This window comes from Herpailurus yagouaroundi, unplaced genomic scaffold (genome assembly GCF_014898765.1).
Source record: "Herpailurus yagouaroundi ecotype Mexico unplaced genomic scaffold, PumYag 142, whole genome shotgun sequence".
In the NCBI taxonomy this organism is placed as follows: domain Eukaryota; kingdom Metazoa; phylum Chordata; class Mammalia; order Carnivora; family Felidae; genus Herpailurus; species Herpailurus yagouaroundi.
The window spans coordinates 2,921,849-2,938,882 of NW_024412397.1; the positions used below are offsets into that span (position 1 = coordinate 2,921,849).

Genomic DNA, 17,034 nt, shown 5'->3' on the forward strand with positions numbered 1-17,034 from the left:
ATGTCTTTGAAATCATTGCAGAGGAAAAAAACTGGAGGGGGGGGTGATTTTTCAGGGAGTGAATTGTGACGTCAGGTCTTTTTGGAAAAGATGTTATTTTTAAGGTCTGAAACCCGGGTATGTAAAGTGCTTACAGGAAAAACAGATTACAAGATTAACATCTGTTAACATGATCGTTTATCTCCAGCCAAAAATAGGTCAGTTCTTTCTTAAGGAAACACGATTGCTGGCGCATGCTTAAATAATAAAATTAAAATAATGAGTGCATCAATGAGGGCCGGCATTTGTTATAATCTGATCTGTGAAAAACATTTTTGAATTTCGAGATCAGTAGAGGTCAAAATCTCTTTTGGGCGTTGAGAACAACTCTTCACTCTGCGTCCACCCCCCGGATGACCCCCTCCTCCTTACTCCTCGCTCCCTCTCCGCCCCCATCCCGGACTGCTAATTTCCCTTTTCATCCATTGTGGAAGTACAAAATATATTTAAATGGATATTGTCTGACGCCCCCGTCGTTAAAGAAAGCAAACTCTCCGCGCAGATGGCTAACTTTCAGGGCTCTGCTGTTGTTTTACCATTAAATGAAACGGTAGGGAGGGAAGGAAAAAAAAAAAAAAAAAAAAAAAAGGAAACAGCCTTGCAAAGTCTCCCTGCCCCCTGGGTATGAGTGACGGCCCTGCCGGCCAATCCGGAGCGGCTTTCTCCATCCCGGAGGTAATTTGGGGTGTGAGTGTGTGTGTGTGCGCGCGCGCGCGCGCGTGCATGCGCCCATGTGTATGCACACTGTTAAGTGCGACCAGCCCCGCGCATCCGCAGGCTCCTGATGTGCACAGCTCTGTGCTGTAGACGTGGACACGCTTGCATCTGAGTCTGGACAGCTAGATGGGCGCGCAGCAGTCCAAAAGGAGACCCTGCCCCCTCTGCCCTCCTGCAAAGAATGGGCGGTAAGAGGCGCTTTCGGATTCAAGTCGAAACCTGCAAATGGGGAAGAAAAGAGGAGTGATATGATTATGCTTCTCAGCAACCGGGGACTCGAAATGTACGGTTCCTTCCGTCTCGTTCCCACGCGACGGGCGCGCCCTCGCGCGCCCGGGGTCCGGAGTCCACTCGCCTGGCGCAGAACGTACAGAAAAGTGGGATTATGGAAATTGGTGTGAATTGCGTAGAAAAGTGAAGGACAGCGTGTACCTTACAACTTCGTATTTTATTGTCTCCCTGGAAGTTCATACTTAGTCCATGGCAAATTCTAGAATGTGACCCACTCACGGTCAGTGAAAAGTTCTGCTGCCCACCCGACTTGTGAGCGCGGAGCGCCTGCCGGGTCTCCACCGCACAATGGGCACATTCACGGGCGCAGTGCGTCACGGGCCGCCCCACGTTTCGAATCAGCTTAATCCGGCACCAACTTCCCCCGGAATACTGGTAGTGATGTGTGGAAGTGTACGGACCAGACCTGGTCCTGTAGCATCTCTCCATCCGTGTCGCAGATGCTGTGCCGCTTCATTCCGGGGTGGATGATGCAGCTGCATCGGACGGGTTAAGGACCCACGTGTGACCCCTCCTTCCCCGGAGACCCCTTCAGGGAGGCCCCTGGGAGGGACTCCGCGCCCCGCCCTCGTCCGAGTACGGGGTGCCCGGCGGCGGGGCCGCACCGAGGTTACTCCAGGGGTCCATGGGCGACCCCAGGCCGCCTTCGTCGTACCCCTGCAAGAACCCAACTCAGTTACAAGGTAGCGCTCGGCCCCGCGCTTCCTGCTCCGGCCATTTTCGGCCCCCAAAACCTGAGTTCGATCCGATTCAGCCCCCCCCCCCCCCCCTCCTCCTCTGAACTCGCGGATTGAGAAATGGGCAGCAGGGGGGACGTGTCTCCGGATTAAATCGTTCCTATTTCTGTATCCTGGCGTGCGGCCTTGGGCCCGGGGCGCCGCTGGGGGAGGCGGGGCGGGGGCGGGGCGGGGGCGGGGGGATTTACCTGCCCGCCCCGGGGGCGGGGGCGGTGGCCGCTTGTTGCTGGGCTGCCAGGGGGCGGGCTGTGGGCGGGGCGGGCAGGGCAGCGAGGTGGGGGAGGGCCCGGCCCGCGCCCCCGCCCCCCGGCGCCCGCCCCCCGCCCCCGTCATGTGGAGCGGACGTCACTCGCCTGCACTGTAACCCAAGAAGTGAAAGAGACGGGGACCCACGGCCCAACTTCGCACCGTAACAAAGGCGGGGGTCCGTGCGGGCCGGAGAGGGACGAGCTGGGGAGGGAGCGGGCTGGGGGTGAGGGGGCCAAGGAGGTGGGGCAGCCGGGCGGGGAGTGGGGGGAACTGGGACGGGGTGGGGGGGGGGTTCTGCGCAGGGCGGGGAGCGGGGGTCTCTGCTGGGCCAGACGGTCGGGGTCTCCGCGGGTGGGGCGGGTAGTGAGGTCTGGCTGGGGTCGGGGGGGGGGTGGTCTCCGCGGGGCTGGGGTGGGGGGGGGCCTTGCAGGGGCCGAGGTCTGCGTGGTGCCGGGGCCGGGGCCGGGAGTGGGCGGGGGGGGGGGTCTGGCCGGGTCCGGGGTGTCTCCGCGCGGGCGGGGGGCGGGGGTCTGCGCGGCGGCGCGGGCCGCGCTCCGGGGGCCGAGGCGAGGCTGAGGCCGAGGCCAGGTAATTGGTTTCTATTTTAAACTTCACTTTGTTCTGGCGGAGGTGGGGCGGTGGGAAAGGCGTGGCCCCCGAGGACGATTACATAAGTATTCACACCTGATTCGGTCCCGGCCGGGGCTCCGCGCGCGGCTGCGGGTGGGCGGCGCGGGGGCACCGGCCGCCGTCCCCGCGAAGGGCTGCCGCGCGTGGGTGTGGCGCCCTGCCTGCGTGGCCTCTTCCCGTCCGGGCGGCGAGCAGCCCGCGTAGACGCGGGGGCCTGTTCCTGGAAGCCCAGATGTGCCCGAGGGCGTGGGGCCGGCCTGCCGGCGGGGTCCTCTGCGTAACAAAGGGCAGGGGCTTCGGGACCCTACTGCAAGTCACAAAAGGAACTTTGGACGGTGGTCTTAATTAAACAGGCGGGGGGGGGGGAGGCATTTCCCTCGTGAACCTGCCATTAAGTCTGCAATCCTGGTTAAAGATGATTTAAAAACTGGTGGCCCTCCATCCTGTGGCTGTGTAATAAAATGCCGTTAAAGTACTGACCCCAGTGGAAGCGAGGCTGGATCTTCCCCCAGCAGGATCCTCTCCAGATTATTTTTTAAGCCGCCCTATTAATATGATTGGAGTATTTTGGTTTAGGAATGTAAGAGCTACTTTAAGGAACTAGGCATGCATGCTATTTGATAGGAAACTTTCTGCTGCCGCGTAAAAAAGCTCACTTTATCATTTGTTTGTGCCTCCTTCACTTTCTCTTACATTCTTTGATTGTGGCGTCAAAATAGCTGTGCTATTTATGTTTACACAGACCCGCTAGAATTAAATATACCACATGCCTCTGCTCTGCATGATTCCGAGCTTCCTTCTCCTGGTAAAATTGGGGAGCGAGTTTGAGCGAGCTGGCCTGGAGCCTGGGGTTGGCAGCGGGTTACCGGAGGAGGACATCTTTAGTTTCACTAGGCCTTGCAAGAAGGGGCCCTGAGCAAGCCTGGAGGAGTTAGAATTAATTCTGATGGCATTAGAATTTTCATGTGCCGAGATGCAAGCATATCAGTCTAGTATTTTTCTTAGTTCTTTAGTAGGACTTTGTTTTCTTAAATTAGCTAATTTGAATATGCTGAAACAGAGAGCATTAACATTCTTAAAAAAAAAAAAAACAAAATCCCAAGGGATGTGTAATAAAACTAACCCAGAGCAGTGGCACTGCCCCTCTCGAAACAAAGCAGCCCGTTGGTAGGTACAGGGTTCAGCAGTGGAGAGCGAGAGGGGTGTTGCTTATTTTTATTTCTGAAAGCTTTTGTTAAGAATCATCTTCCAAACTGGCTTGGTGTGCTGCAAAACGCACCCGATCAAGAACGTGTAACTATGGGTTGTGTAACTGATATTAGTCGCTGAGGAGTATACTTTACATCATTGGTGTTAATCCCACCGTGATTTGTAAACAACCTTTAAAGTTGACTGGCTAATGTAGAGATTGAAGTTTTCCTGGGACTGTGACGTCCTGCGTGTCTAACTCTGTAAGATGATGTCTGTCCCAGAGGCCATCGTGGAGGGAAGACAATGAGAGAGGTTTTTGAAAGCTGGTCCATGCTAAACAGCGTGTTGTTTCCATTACCATAAATTGAACTTTACCTTCCTTTACCTTCCTTGCTCCTGTGTGGGTAATGTCTGAGTGTTCATAGGTGGAGCGTTTGATGTGAGAGTTGTTGAGCCACAGTTACGTGAGAAAGCAAAGAGACTTCGTTAGAGACTGCTTCAGAACGCGGTATGCTGTAACAGATGGTTTTCAGTCTTACCAAATAGGGAAAAGGGCTAATGTGACCTAGGAAGTTAAGTAGAATTTAGTCCTGGATTGTTCTTGAAACAGCAGCGCTCCGTTTAATGGGTTGTTGTGGATTTTTATGCATTCATTTTCCAGGATACGTATGGGTCTTACTTGTAATCTGCCAGAAGGAATCTTTTAAACAGGCTCTTTGTGGGAGTGGCTGTAAGTCTGACTGAAGGTTGTGTGTAGAGTTTCAAGTGCATTATACCTTAATGTGGTAGGGATAGGAAACTAGAGTACGAGCTGGTTACTTTCACCGGGAAGGAGCTTGTCCAAAGGCGTGCACTTTCCTCTGACACCGTGCTTGTTTTAAATGCTTGAGACGTTACACTATTTTGGGTTTTGTTCCATTTTCAACCTTGGAGAACAGGGCAAGTGTTAACTATATAATTAAAAGTGGTATTTTGTCTGTAACTAGATTGCTACCTGAATAAAGCATCAGGATTAAAGGTATAGGAAACAAGGCTTTTTCGTCGGTGTCTGAAGACCATATTTAGCTAGAGACATCCGAACTTTCTCAAGGGCACAGATTAAAGCAGAAGTAAGAGAAATAATGGAGGGAAGCAAAAGAAAGTTACATTTATTTGATTACATATCTGCATTATAAATATTTGAACGTAGAAGTAACATTCCTTCTTCAAAAGCAGACATCTTACTTGCTGTAAATGTTTATACATTTTAGTGCTTGGATAGAGCCGTTCTGTTCTGTCATAATCAAGCAGTTTTTTCAGAAATGCATCTCTCGGCTGCCCTTCCCCCCACCCTCAGAAGTTCCAGGGGCTGTGGGAAAAGTTGAATTAGCTCGCATCTTACCGCCTGTAGCCCAGAGAAAGCTGGGGGCCTGGCAGCACACGTGCAGAGCTGAGGGTGTGCTGTCCGACACTCACACTCCTGCCTTGTACTTGAACCCGCTGCTGAACTAGCACCCAGCACTTAGACCTTCTGTGGATTGCTTACCACTTGGCACCTTTGACCCTTGTTTCCAGAATTGGTAATGTCTACACGTGACAAGTAACTGGGTTACTGTCTTGGGCTCCATGTCTACACGTGACGAGTAACTGGGTTACTGTCTTGGGCTCCCAGACTGTTACTCTGTTGATAGGAAACTACTTGTCTTTGGGTTTGCATTTTTCAGGTGACTTGGAGAGTCAGGAGGTGGGCGGCTCTGAGGTCTGATGAGGTGCTGGTTGGACTACGTCTCCAAGTATGTTATGGAGATGGGTAGCAGGATGGAGCTTCTGGAAGGCAGGTGTAAATGTAGACTGCAGATAGGTATCCATGGGCTGCCACTCAGTTTGCCCAGGAATTAGGGTAGCAGCAATTATCCGACTCGTGATGTGTGTTTGGCTTGGTGCTAACTGGAGGCATGAGCTAACTAACTGGTGTGACCGTGACCCTCTTCTCCCTCCTGTCCTGTCCTTCCTCCGGGGCTGTCCGGCCGTTGGCCAACGGCCAACAGTGTGTTGGCAGCAGCCTGTTAAGGGTCTGAATGTGTCTCCGGGAGAGTGACAGCGGTTTTCAGATTCAAGCCTTCGCCTTGGTTCTCACCAGTACCAGAAACATGTGAGTTTGGGTTGGGAGAGGTAGGACATTTCTCGTTGATGGAGGGGCGACCTCTGCCCCCGGGTGGGTTGAGAACTCCCCAACCTTTCTTACCAGAGTAGAGAGCCTGAGTCATGGGGGGAGGGGCATCCTCTCTATCCTTGGACTCTGGCCGTGACTGTCTTACAGTTTTCAGGAATATTGGTGAATTTCAGGAAATTGGTGAAACCCATTTTAAGGAAGGAAGCACATCAAATGTTTATTTGTGAAGAATTTATTAATACAATTAACCTTACGGGAAGAATAAAGAAAAACTTCCGCTATGAATTTAAAATGTCTCCTCCAGGTCTTTAAAATGCATGTTTATTTTAAAATTAATTTTCTTCGAAAGAGGACTGTTTTAGGGGTTATGACTTTAATAGCCATGGGCGTTGCTTGTGTTTGAAATTTATACTGCCCGCTAAGGTATATTAAGGATGTCTTAGATGGACTGGTAAAAATTAGCAGTTGCAACTAATGGCCTTGCATCTTGCTACACGGGATTGGAACAGCTGAAGCTTTTCTTTCCAAAGCTAGAGCTGGCTGTCATATTTATGTCCAGAATGAGATGTTTTCCAGCAGCGTCCATTCGGATTGTAAAGAAGTGTAATTTTGTGGCTCTCAGCCTTCCTTAAAAGTAGTTCTCCAAAAAGATCTGGCATTTATTCTTCATTTCCAGCGGTAGTGAAAATTACACAGCAGGAGTAATTAGAAATGCGACTATTTTGAGAATGTCACCATGTAAATATATATAAAGTAATGAACAAACCACCACACAAGAGACTAGAAAAAAAATAAATCATTTAGAAACGGACATTGGGTTTAGATACATGTTACTGTTTATTTCAAATAGGAGTTCATTCTGGTAGATTTTCTTTCTGTGTGTGTGCGTGTGCGTGTGTGTGTGCGTGTGTGTGTGTGTGTATTTGGTCAGGAATTTAATCAAGTTGTTTTGTTCTTGAAATTTCAGGGATAGGGATTCTGTGTGGTTGTGAAGTTCGGACAGTTTCTGAGTGGAGTGCTGAACGCAGGTTGAGGTATTCATGTATTTTGTTTTCAAGACAAAATTCATCTGGTGTGTTATTCCTTGAAGAGCAGGTAGTCTGGTCTCTTGCAGATCTGGCGCCCCGGGGAATTGCTGATGTCAGCTCGGCCTTTGGATACAGCTGTCCTGTTATTTTCTTGCTTATTTAAGGGATGGTGAGTGGAGGCTAACATGTGGTGTTAGCTTTCAGGACATAGTTAAAGAGAGACTCTTAAAAACTGGGGTTCTGTGTTAAAACTCTGTAGTTTTTTTTCCCCCCAAATGGCTGAGAATTAAAATAGAATTGTCAACATTATTTAGCAACACTTGGAAAACCCTGTCTTCAGCTCTCCCCGTAGTAAAGTAAAGGATATTTGTTTAGGAACTTTTCGAAAACCTTTGTTTTCCAGAAAAGGGCAACATGTGTCGGTCTCTGCCATATGGCACTATTTAACCTGTATTGCCTGAGCTGACTTGGCACTGTGTTAGGCATTGATTTATTTCGGCATTCGAGAATGTTCTTTGAAATTTAGTACAGGGAAGGATGCACCGAAAACGGTGTGGACCGGCAGCTCGTGGCTTTATTAGCTTCTTGTTCGACTGATGTTTAAGGGGAGGAAAGCAAGTGTCACTTGCTTCTTTCCTGCAATAATTTTTGTAGGAAATAGTTTGATATTAAGTGTTGGCTGTGTTAATTTAGGGAAATACAGAGCCCCTTGGGAGTAGTTAAAACTTGTATCGGTTGCAGATAGGCTGAGGGTTGATGTGGGGAGAGGGACACTCACTCTTTCGTTCCTGATTATTCCAGTGATTTAAGCGAGACCTAAAGAAACATGTGTTTCTTTTTTTCCCCTTAGAGACTTGGTTATTTTTTTTTTCCTAAGGGATGGTGGCATCAGCGAAAAGATGGACGATCCCGTTTTCATAGTTTAAACTTTTGTGGCGCTGCTCTGGAATTTTCTGGAGGCAGCCTGGTGATGCTTTCACTTCGTGATTTGTTTTGTTTACACACACTGCTCTTGGCTTTTTGGGTAGTCTTAGGTTTTTCACGCACCAGAGCGGGTTGTGATGCGACATCTCCGGAGTCGGGCGCGCCCCTGAAGATCGTGCCTCCGTGTTGAACATCTTGTTCGGCTCTGGTGTGGCCACCAGACCTACTGTGTCTCCAGGTGCCTTTCTCGTTGAATCTGTCTCATTAGCCTTAATCATACCGTTCTTCCTGTTTTCAGGGAAGAAGTAAACACATTTACCCTCCTTCATGTGTGTGCCGTCAGAGCAGGGCGTTTGCGGACAGAAAGGTGGGCCTGGGTGTCGCCTCCTGGCATTTCTGCGACGTGAACGAGCGCCACAGTCAGTGCTGCATAATTTATATTGACGTTATCAGTGACACGGAGAGAACATTTTTATGCAAGTTTGAGAAAATATCATCATTCACACTGATAATCATGTTCCCACCAGATTTAGATTCATCACGCCAGAGCTTTTCATGTCTTTAGCGTGACCATTAGCATAATGACGATAATTTGTCCCTTTGAGTAACGCCGGGCGTAATTTACATTAGTGTTCCTGTGACGAGTGCAGCACGGCCCAGGTGTTCAAGTGGCCTCCCGATTTCAAAAATGGCTTTTTACTTTTTAAAAGTGAGAGGCGGGTGGGGGTGGGGGTGGGGGGGATGGTCTTGTTCCTAAAGCCAACTTAAAAAACATGACCGGTACTAAATAAGTGAATTCCTGGCGTAAAAGTACTTGCCATAGCAACGTAAACTTGGGGACAATTCTGTAGAGTCATGGGATTAGTGGTTTAGTGGTAGGATTAAAATTGGCCTCAGTAAATTACCCTGGTGACAGAAAAGCAGAATCTGTTAATGGTTTTACAGGAAGATTGGCCCCTCAGTTGTGCTGCAGATTGATGAGAGATTACGGGCTGCTTAGATTCTGAACTTTGGAAAGGAAGGTTAATTTTTCTAATAGCTATGCATTTGTAAGCATCGGCAGGAATCGGTTAAAGAAGGGAGTTGGTGCCGTTAGAATCTGGGATTTTACGCGCCCGTGGGAGCGGATTTACAGGCCGCGTTTGTTGTTTGGCTACAAACCGGCGGCCGTTGACGTAGGTTTTCCAACTGTCCGTGGAGATGCTAGACCAGACTGGAAAGTGCGTTAGGTCTGCTGGGCCCCAGAGGCACCTTTTAGACGCTCTCAGGATGGCAGTTTACTAACCTGCCCCTTCGTGGCTGGGGCACAGCGAAATGTGGCTCCTTACTGCAGAGTGTGGTTCTCCTGTCGGTTTGGAGTGGGGCATCGATTCTGTAGAATGACCATGCAGGAAAACGGGCACTTTCCTAACTCTTTACCTTTCTTCGTAAGTTCACGTTATTTCTGTGTGCACTTGTTGTAGAAGGCTCGTAGCGAGAGTTGCAGGTGTGTTGACGGCCCCCGAGAAACCTAGACGTGGCTTTGGGTGAACCTCGACATTTTCCAGGAACTGAAAGGCAGAAGGACTTAGTGATGCGGCCAAGGCCACAGCGATAGAGCAGAGCTCCAGGGGGTTCCTGGGTTCCCGGTTCCCAATACCTGCTAGATGCGCACGGCAAGGGGAGGCGAGAGTCCCCTTCCCAGATGAGCTTGGCTCATCTGTGTGTTGAGGACTGCACTTGCTGTGGTATGCTGCCCGTTTCCCTGTCACCTTCTGATGCCCAGCTCTAGCTCCAGAGAGAAGAAAAAAACGCTGACCCCACGTTTGCATCTCTCCATGGGAATATCGTGTTCGTGTGGGAACCGGACGGGTCGTCCCATGCCAAGGTCCCTGTAGCATCGCAGGGCTCAGGCAAGGAGGGAAGCCCAGATTGCCAAAGACCCAGCAGCTGTTTGCACAGATTTCCAGCTCAGCACGGCGCCGGGATGTCGATTTTCTTGGGAAACCCGACGATGGCACCAATACGAACATCCCGTTTTACGAGACAGTAACCACAGAGCGCAAACGACCAGCATGGGTAGAAAGACCTGAAAGAAAAAGAAAAAAAAAAAAAAAGCCACCAAACTGTCAGGGGAAGGGATCAGAGAAGACAGGTGATGGTTGTGATAGACCGCCAGGTTCTCGTGGGCTGTCCTGTCCTAATCTGCCGCAGACGGTGGGGTGCAGGGGTGTCGGCGGCCAGTGGGCATCTGCGTGGTGGGTGCTCTGAGGGATGGGGCAGAGGGCCGCAGATGTCCAGAAGGGGAGCCGTTAGCTGGAACAGGGTAGGGAGCCGTGGGCACCTTTCTTTCAGCGTATCCTTGCTGTGTGTGGACAACACGGTGACCACGGGCGCGGAAGTTGGGCGCAGGGGCAGGCCCGATCCGGCGAGTCTCCGACGGCAGTTCAGACGTGAGGCCACACACAGCAGCCCGCTGCGCTGGCTGGTTGGTGGCTGGCCCGCTCCCGGGGCGCGCATGGACTCTGGCAGACCTCCACCCTCTCCGCCTGCCTTGGTAAAATTGGGAGCTGGGCCGGGACCCAGGGGATTTTGCTTCTTGGTGCACGAGCTGTGTAGAAAGCCTGCCTACCTCCTTTGCACGCTCCAGGTGAGCAAACGGGGCCGGCCTTGCTTTTGCTTAAGAATCGGTAAGTTAAGACCCAAATTTAGAATCGGTTTTCCTTTTCTGAAGAAGAGAGGACTGAATATTTGTTCGTTATGTACCAAAAAGTATATCCTAGGTAGTTTTCTGCTTTCCTAGAAATTAAAAAAAAATTTTTTTTTGTGTTACCACCAGCGTAAACTTAGAATTGCATAGATTTTTTTCATCGGTGTTACAGTTTATGGACATGATCCTGTACGCCTTTGGGTGAGAATTTTTGCAGGCTTCTTTGAGTATCTGGTAATTGAAATCTTGTTATTTGTATGTGGGTAGTGAGAGTTTCCTGGTTTATACCCATCGCCTTCTATAACAAGATGAGATGCACCTGACATCACACAGTAACTATATAGTGACACACTGGGGCGCCTGGGTGGCTCAGTTGATTGAGCGTCTGACTCTTGATTTCAGCTCAAATCACTGTCCTGAGATCGAGCCCTGCATCGGGCTCTACGCCCAGTGTGGAGCCTGCTTGAGATTCTCTCTGTCTCTCTGCCCCTCTCCCCTTCTCTCTCTCTCAAGAACAAAACGAATATATATGTATATATACACACACACACATGTATACGTATACACACATGTATATACACATATACATACACACACGTATATATACACACACATATGTATATATACACACACATATATATGTACACACACATATATATACACGTGTATATATACATACACACACACACACACACACACACACAGGGAAACATTAATAAAAATCAAGAACAAGGAAATGATAGACCTCTATGAGGAGAAAATAAGATTACGTATCCAGATCACAATGGTCCTTCTTCCAGTGGGTGTACTTGAACCAAAATATGGAATCGGAGCTTTCTGGTGACTCAAACGAGGAGTGAAGCCTGCCGCTTCTATGTTGAATTGAAGGCCAGGACAAGACTCACCAGTTCTTGGGTGAAAGGAAAGCCTTTTTTAGTGCTAACGCTAGAGGAAACTTTTTTTTTTAAATTTTTTCAGTATATGAAATGTATTGTCAAATTGGTTTCCATACAACACCCAGTGCTCATCCCGACAGGTGCCCTCCTCAATACCCATCACCCACCCTCCCCTCCCTCCCACCCCCCATCAACCCTCAGTTTGTTCTCAGTTTTTAAGAGTCTCTTATGCTTTGGCTCTCTCCCCCTCTAACCTCTTTTTTTTTCCTTCCCCTCCCCCATGGGTTTCTGTTAAGTTTCTCAGGATCTACGTAAGAGTGAAAACATATGGTATCTGTCTTTCTCTGTATGGCTTATTTCACTTAGCATCACACTCTCCAGTTCCATCCACATTGCTACAAAGGGCCATATTTCGTTGTTTCTAGCCATGTAGTACTCCATTGTGTATATAAACCACAATTTCTTTTTTTTAAATTTTTTTTTTCAACGTTTTTATTTATTTTTCGGACAGAGAGAGACAGAGCATGAACGGGGGAGGGGCAGAGAGAGAGGGAGACACAGAATCGGAAACAGGCTCCAGGCTCTGAGCCATTAGCCCAGAGCCCAACGCGGGGCTCGAACTCACGGACTGCGAGATCGTGACCTGGCTGAAGTCGGGCGCTTAACCGACTGCGCCACCCAGGCGCCCCTAAACCACAATTTCTTTATCCATTCATCAGTTGATGGACACTTAGGCTCTTTCCATAATTTGGCTATTGTTGAGAGTGCTGCTATAAACATTGGGGTACAAGTGCCCCTATGCATCAGTACTCCTGTATCCCTTGGGTAAATTCCTAGCAGTGCTATTGCTGGGTCATAGGGTAGGTCTATTTTTAATTTTCTGAGGAACCTCCACACTGTTTTCCAGAGTGGCTGCATCACTAGAGGAAACTTTTGACGTCGAGTCTGCTGTCTGCGTTTTTTTCATATAGAGCATGTGTTCAGTGACACTCTTATGGCCAATGCGTAGTGACCTTGGAAAGGTGGTTGTTGAAGCGACTGTGGTACGGAGGACCAGCCGCGTAGTAACAAAGTGTGAAACACCGAGAACGCGTTTTTGGATCATCGTGAAAATAGGACCCAAGTTCCTGAGCATTACGGTTTCCCATTATATTAGAAGTTTAATTTTTATTACTAATGTTTTATTATAGACTTGAATCAAATTTGGTGAATGCCTGAATAAGCAGCCCCCCAAATAAATAGTTCCTAGGTGCTCTGTGAAGGCTCATTCGATCATGCACCCACGGGGAGCAAGGCACTGACCCACATTCTTTATGGGTACTATATTCATAACACTTAGGAGCTAGGGGGTCCCTTTAGCCCCCCGTTCTCCCAGGAGCGTGTTGAGACCCACACGGTTAGGTAACTTTGTCAAAGCCCTGTGGCTGGACTGTCTCAGGAGACCATGTTTTGGGCAGTCACCTTGAATATGACCTTCCTCATGCTTGTGGAATTTATCTGAACCTTGGTCTGAGCCTTCTGGAATTGTATCACTTTAGAGATCGCATCATGAGGGCCAGTCCCCCCGCCTTTGGTTCCCTCACCTCCTAGACGGCTGGGGTTACCCGAAGACCACCGCAGAGGAGCTGGGAGCCAATGCCTAGGGTGCCATGAATGGGGACCAGCTGCCCGAACCTTTGGGGACTCAGAACAGGGCAGAATCAGTACGTGGTCGTGTCTGCTCTGCTTTGAGTAATCCGTCAAGAAGGAGAAATTTGGAGGGTGGTCTGAGGGTTTGGAGCAGGGAAGCTCCTGCTCCTGCATCGGGTGGTTCCAGCCCCACCCTTCCGAGCTTCAGAGGCTGGGGGGTCTGTAGTCACAAGAGTCCCGGGGCGGGGGCCGGCAGACTTTTTCTGTAAAGGGCCAGATATTAAATATTTTGGGCTTTGTGGGCCAGCCCTCCTCTGTCACAGCTGCTGTGCCTTGTAGAGCAGAAACAGCCGTAGACAGTAAGTCAGCAAATACAGAAGCTTTATTTATGGACACTGAAACTTGAAATTCATATGATTTTATGTGTCACAAAATGTTCTTCTGTTTTTTTCCCCCAACCACTGAAGAGTGTAAAACACATGCTAAGCTCAGAAGCCATACAAAACCAGGTGGGGGGGCCCCGGACTTGGCCCATGGGCTGCGGTTTTGGCTGACCCGGCTCGGGTAGTGCTGCCTGATAGATATAATGCCTCTGTGATTTTAGGTTTGCTAGTAACCCCACGAAAAGGGTTAAAGAAATGGTTAAAATAATGCTCATTATGTCTTATTTAACTCAGTCTGTATGAAGTGTTACTTGAATGTGTAAACGACACACAAATTACTACTGAGATATCTTTTGTTCTTTGTTTTTACACTAAGTCTTTGAAACCTGGCATGTATTGACCACTCCCAGCTCCCCCCCCAGTCTGGCTACCATACAGGATGGTGTACGGTCGGGGGTTGAGATGAAACGCCCCACCCTAAACCAAGGCTGGCCTCGGAGGTGAGTCAGGAATCTTCACTCCGAAAGTTCAGCTGGTTTTCGACAAGGACATGAAGGGAGGACGCTTTGGAAATCTCTCGCTTGAACCCTAGCAGTTTAATTAAAGGCAGAAAGGTTCTTTGTCTGGGGGGGGGGGGGGGGGGCGCTGGGTGCTGAGGGGTTCATCCCTGGGGAGGCAGCACGGTTGGCCAGGAGGCTGGGACCTGACCCCGCAGAGGGTCCCTCTGTCAGTCCCTGGTACTTGACCACGCACGCTCTTGGAACAGAGGCCTCCTGGGGGTGTTCCCTGCCTCAGACCCCCACTCGGATCTGTTAGTTCTGGCGTCACAGTGGCCTAGAAAGGAGCTTCGGTGTGGGGCGACTCCAGCATCCAGGACGTGTGGCCGGTTTCGGAGCCTGTGTATGCCTTTACTCCTTCATCTGTATAATGGGATGAGGGCCAGCTCAGGGGGCTGCGCAGCGCAAGGCAGCTTTGACACAAAGGGAGCTGGAACCCTTTGCAACTAAGCAGCTGCAAAGCAGACCAGCAGATAAAGAGGCTACTCACCCTGAGACTTTCAGAAGACACGGAACATTGTGATGGTTTGAGTTCATTTTCTGTCTCGTCTCGTGGTGGTTTTACATCCAGCCTATAAGCTGTACGAACTATTTGGTTATTCCTACTTTTTGTATGTTAAAAAAAAAAATCATCTTTTTTTTAATTTTAGAGAAGAGATGAGAATTGTCTTAATTAAGTAGATGTTATTCGTAGCGCGCAGTAAGATTTAAACCCGTTTTATCACAGTTTGCCACGTTTTACTTCTGTTAACCTCACAATCTAAAAATCGAATTTACAAAATGTGGAATCTGTTCACGGCTTGGGCTGAAGACGTGTCTGGCGTGAAAACCCCAGGCGGGCCTAATTCATTATTTTGTAACTCATTGCTTGTGAGGGTAGAACATCACCAAAATGTGGTTTCTGTGGAGGGACAGAATATTTTACTCACATGATGGTTCTGCAGACCCTCCTCTGCGTCCTTCCAGGAGGAGCCCGGGCCGGCCTCCCTTCTCCCCGGGCCGCGACCCAGTCGGAGCTGAGCGCCGTCAGCTTGCGAAAGTGCTTACGTCGTGGTTTTCACCTTGGAGAGCCTCGCGGAAAGGCAACTCTCTTTTTCTTTGGAATGGATCTGGAACAAATGTATTTGATTTAAGTGAATAGGTCATTTAAATATACTAATATTAAGAAAAAATTTTTTTTAACGTTTATTCATTTTTGAGACAGAGCGCAGGGGAGGGGCAGAGAGAGAGGGAGACACAGGACCTGAGGCAGGCTCCTTGGACGCGGGGCCCGAACCCACGAACCGTGAGATCGTGACCGGAGCCGTAGTCGGCTGGTGAACCAGCTGAACCACCCCATATTGGTGCCCCAATATGCTAACATTAATAACAAAAATGAGTATTTTCCCCTAAAAGGGTAACAAGAATGGTTCGGAAAAGCTGTCTTTCGGATGGAGGAACAGAGTCCTTGACTCAGAGCGAACCAGTCTCCTTTAAGAGGATGCTTCTGTTTAAGGAGATGCGGGCAAGAAACTGTATGATGGGTTTTCGGTCCATCATTCCAACAGAATTTTTTACGATTCGTATATCATTCCCGCGCTGGTAGGAACTCTGGTGAGTGCACGGAGGAATATAAAAGGGTCCAGCCCTCAGGGACTTTACAACAGGCCATTCCGTGAGGGTTTGCCGAGTGTTCCTGGGGGTGGCGGGGTCGGGGGGGGGGGGGCGGGCAGGGGGCTTGCAAGTATGGAGCCACAGGAGGATCGCGTCGTGTTGGTATATTTATTATGTGTCGCATGTCGGCACACAACCGTGCCTTGCTGGGAGGAGACCGAGCTGAGCTGGCGTTTATCCCCAGGTGTCCTAACATGGCCGTGCGGCCTGCTTATTCGGTTTCGTCACATTGTCAAGGTGAGGCCTGGTGGAATTGCTCCGTCATCCTGGGGCTGGTCCTGCTCTTTGTGGCTTACCTCTTATTCCCGCCTGTAAATCCAGACCCTCGGGACAGCACGTTTGTTATTTTGACTGAGGGTCAAGTTCCATTTCTCGTTCCATCCATTACAGCGATGCTTTTGCGAGTTCAGTGTTGTGGAAACACACCCGCATTTCCGTTCACTGCCTTGCGTGTGCATAGCGGTATCAGTGTTAAGAAAACTTAATACTTAAAAAAAAGAAAAAAAATAAGATTGACTCAGCATTCAGGTGGGAATAGCCAAGTCCCAAGTCTGCGTTGTTCAGCTGGGATAACAAGTGCCATTTGTCTTTTTCTCTGTTGCAGTGGCTCAGCAGAAGAGGGCCTTGGGCGTGCGCAAATTTAGGCGAAAGGGTATGTCTGCCTAAAGGAGCGATGTGAGCCTTCGGTGTTAGGATCGCCATTTGCTGGTGTGCGGACCTAAAATTCTTTTAAAAGGTTTTCAGATCCGCCTGTGACTCAGTCAGTTGGGTTTTATAAGCGGGGCCTTATCTTAAAAACGATTAAAGCCTCCATAGCTGGTCACCCCCTCTTGGCCATGCGTCTGGGGGGCTCAAGGGCCTGGGCAGTTTCTACCCACACATGTGAAATTTCTGGGTGTTCACTTGCCTTAGGATCGGCTGGTCAGATGGGACTTGAGTCTCGCAGTAGTGTTCTGATTAAAATACCCCTTTCTCAGATGAACCGTGACTGGTTTGGGGGGGGCGCGGTTAGTGGACATGAGGCAGAGAACTGTAGACTTCCATGGGATCACTGAGGGCACGGCTTCTTTTCTATTCATTTGGAAGTGGCTTTGTTTAATTGAGTTGAAGAAGCCTGAGATTGGAGCTAAGGATACGGAGTCCATCCGCGCAGTGGTCGGGAGCTGTAGGGGCTGAGAGCAGGCGCGGTGCCTTTCCAGTAACCCTGCGGTGTCGATTCCGGTTCTGTTGGAGAAATCCCTTTGCTGGCGGTTCCCTGATCTAAATGTC

General features: G+C 49.5%; 1 protein-coding gene across 1 annotated transcript in view; it reads left to right on the forward strand.

Annotated features, from left to right (window-relative positions):
* The first annotated feature begins 2,093 nt into the window (after positions 1 to 2,093).
* The window catches only part of ZNF516 (zinc finger protein 516), a 122,036-nt gene continuing 107,095 nt past the window's right edge, over positions 2,094 to 17,034 (forward strand). Inside the window, exon 1 of the mRNA XM_040479518.1 lies at positions 2,094 to 2,208. The gene's annotated coding sequence lies outside the window, so the exon portion shown is untranslated. The remainder of the gene's footprint in view (positions 2,209 to 17,034) is intronic.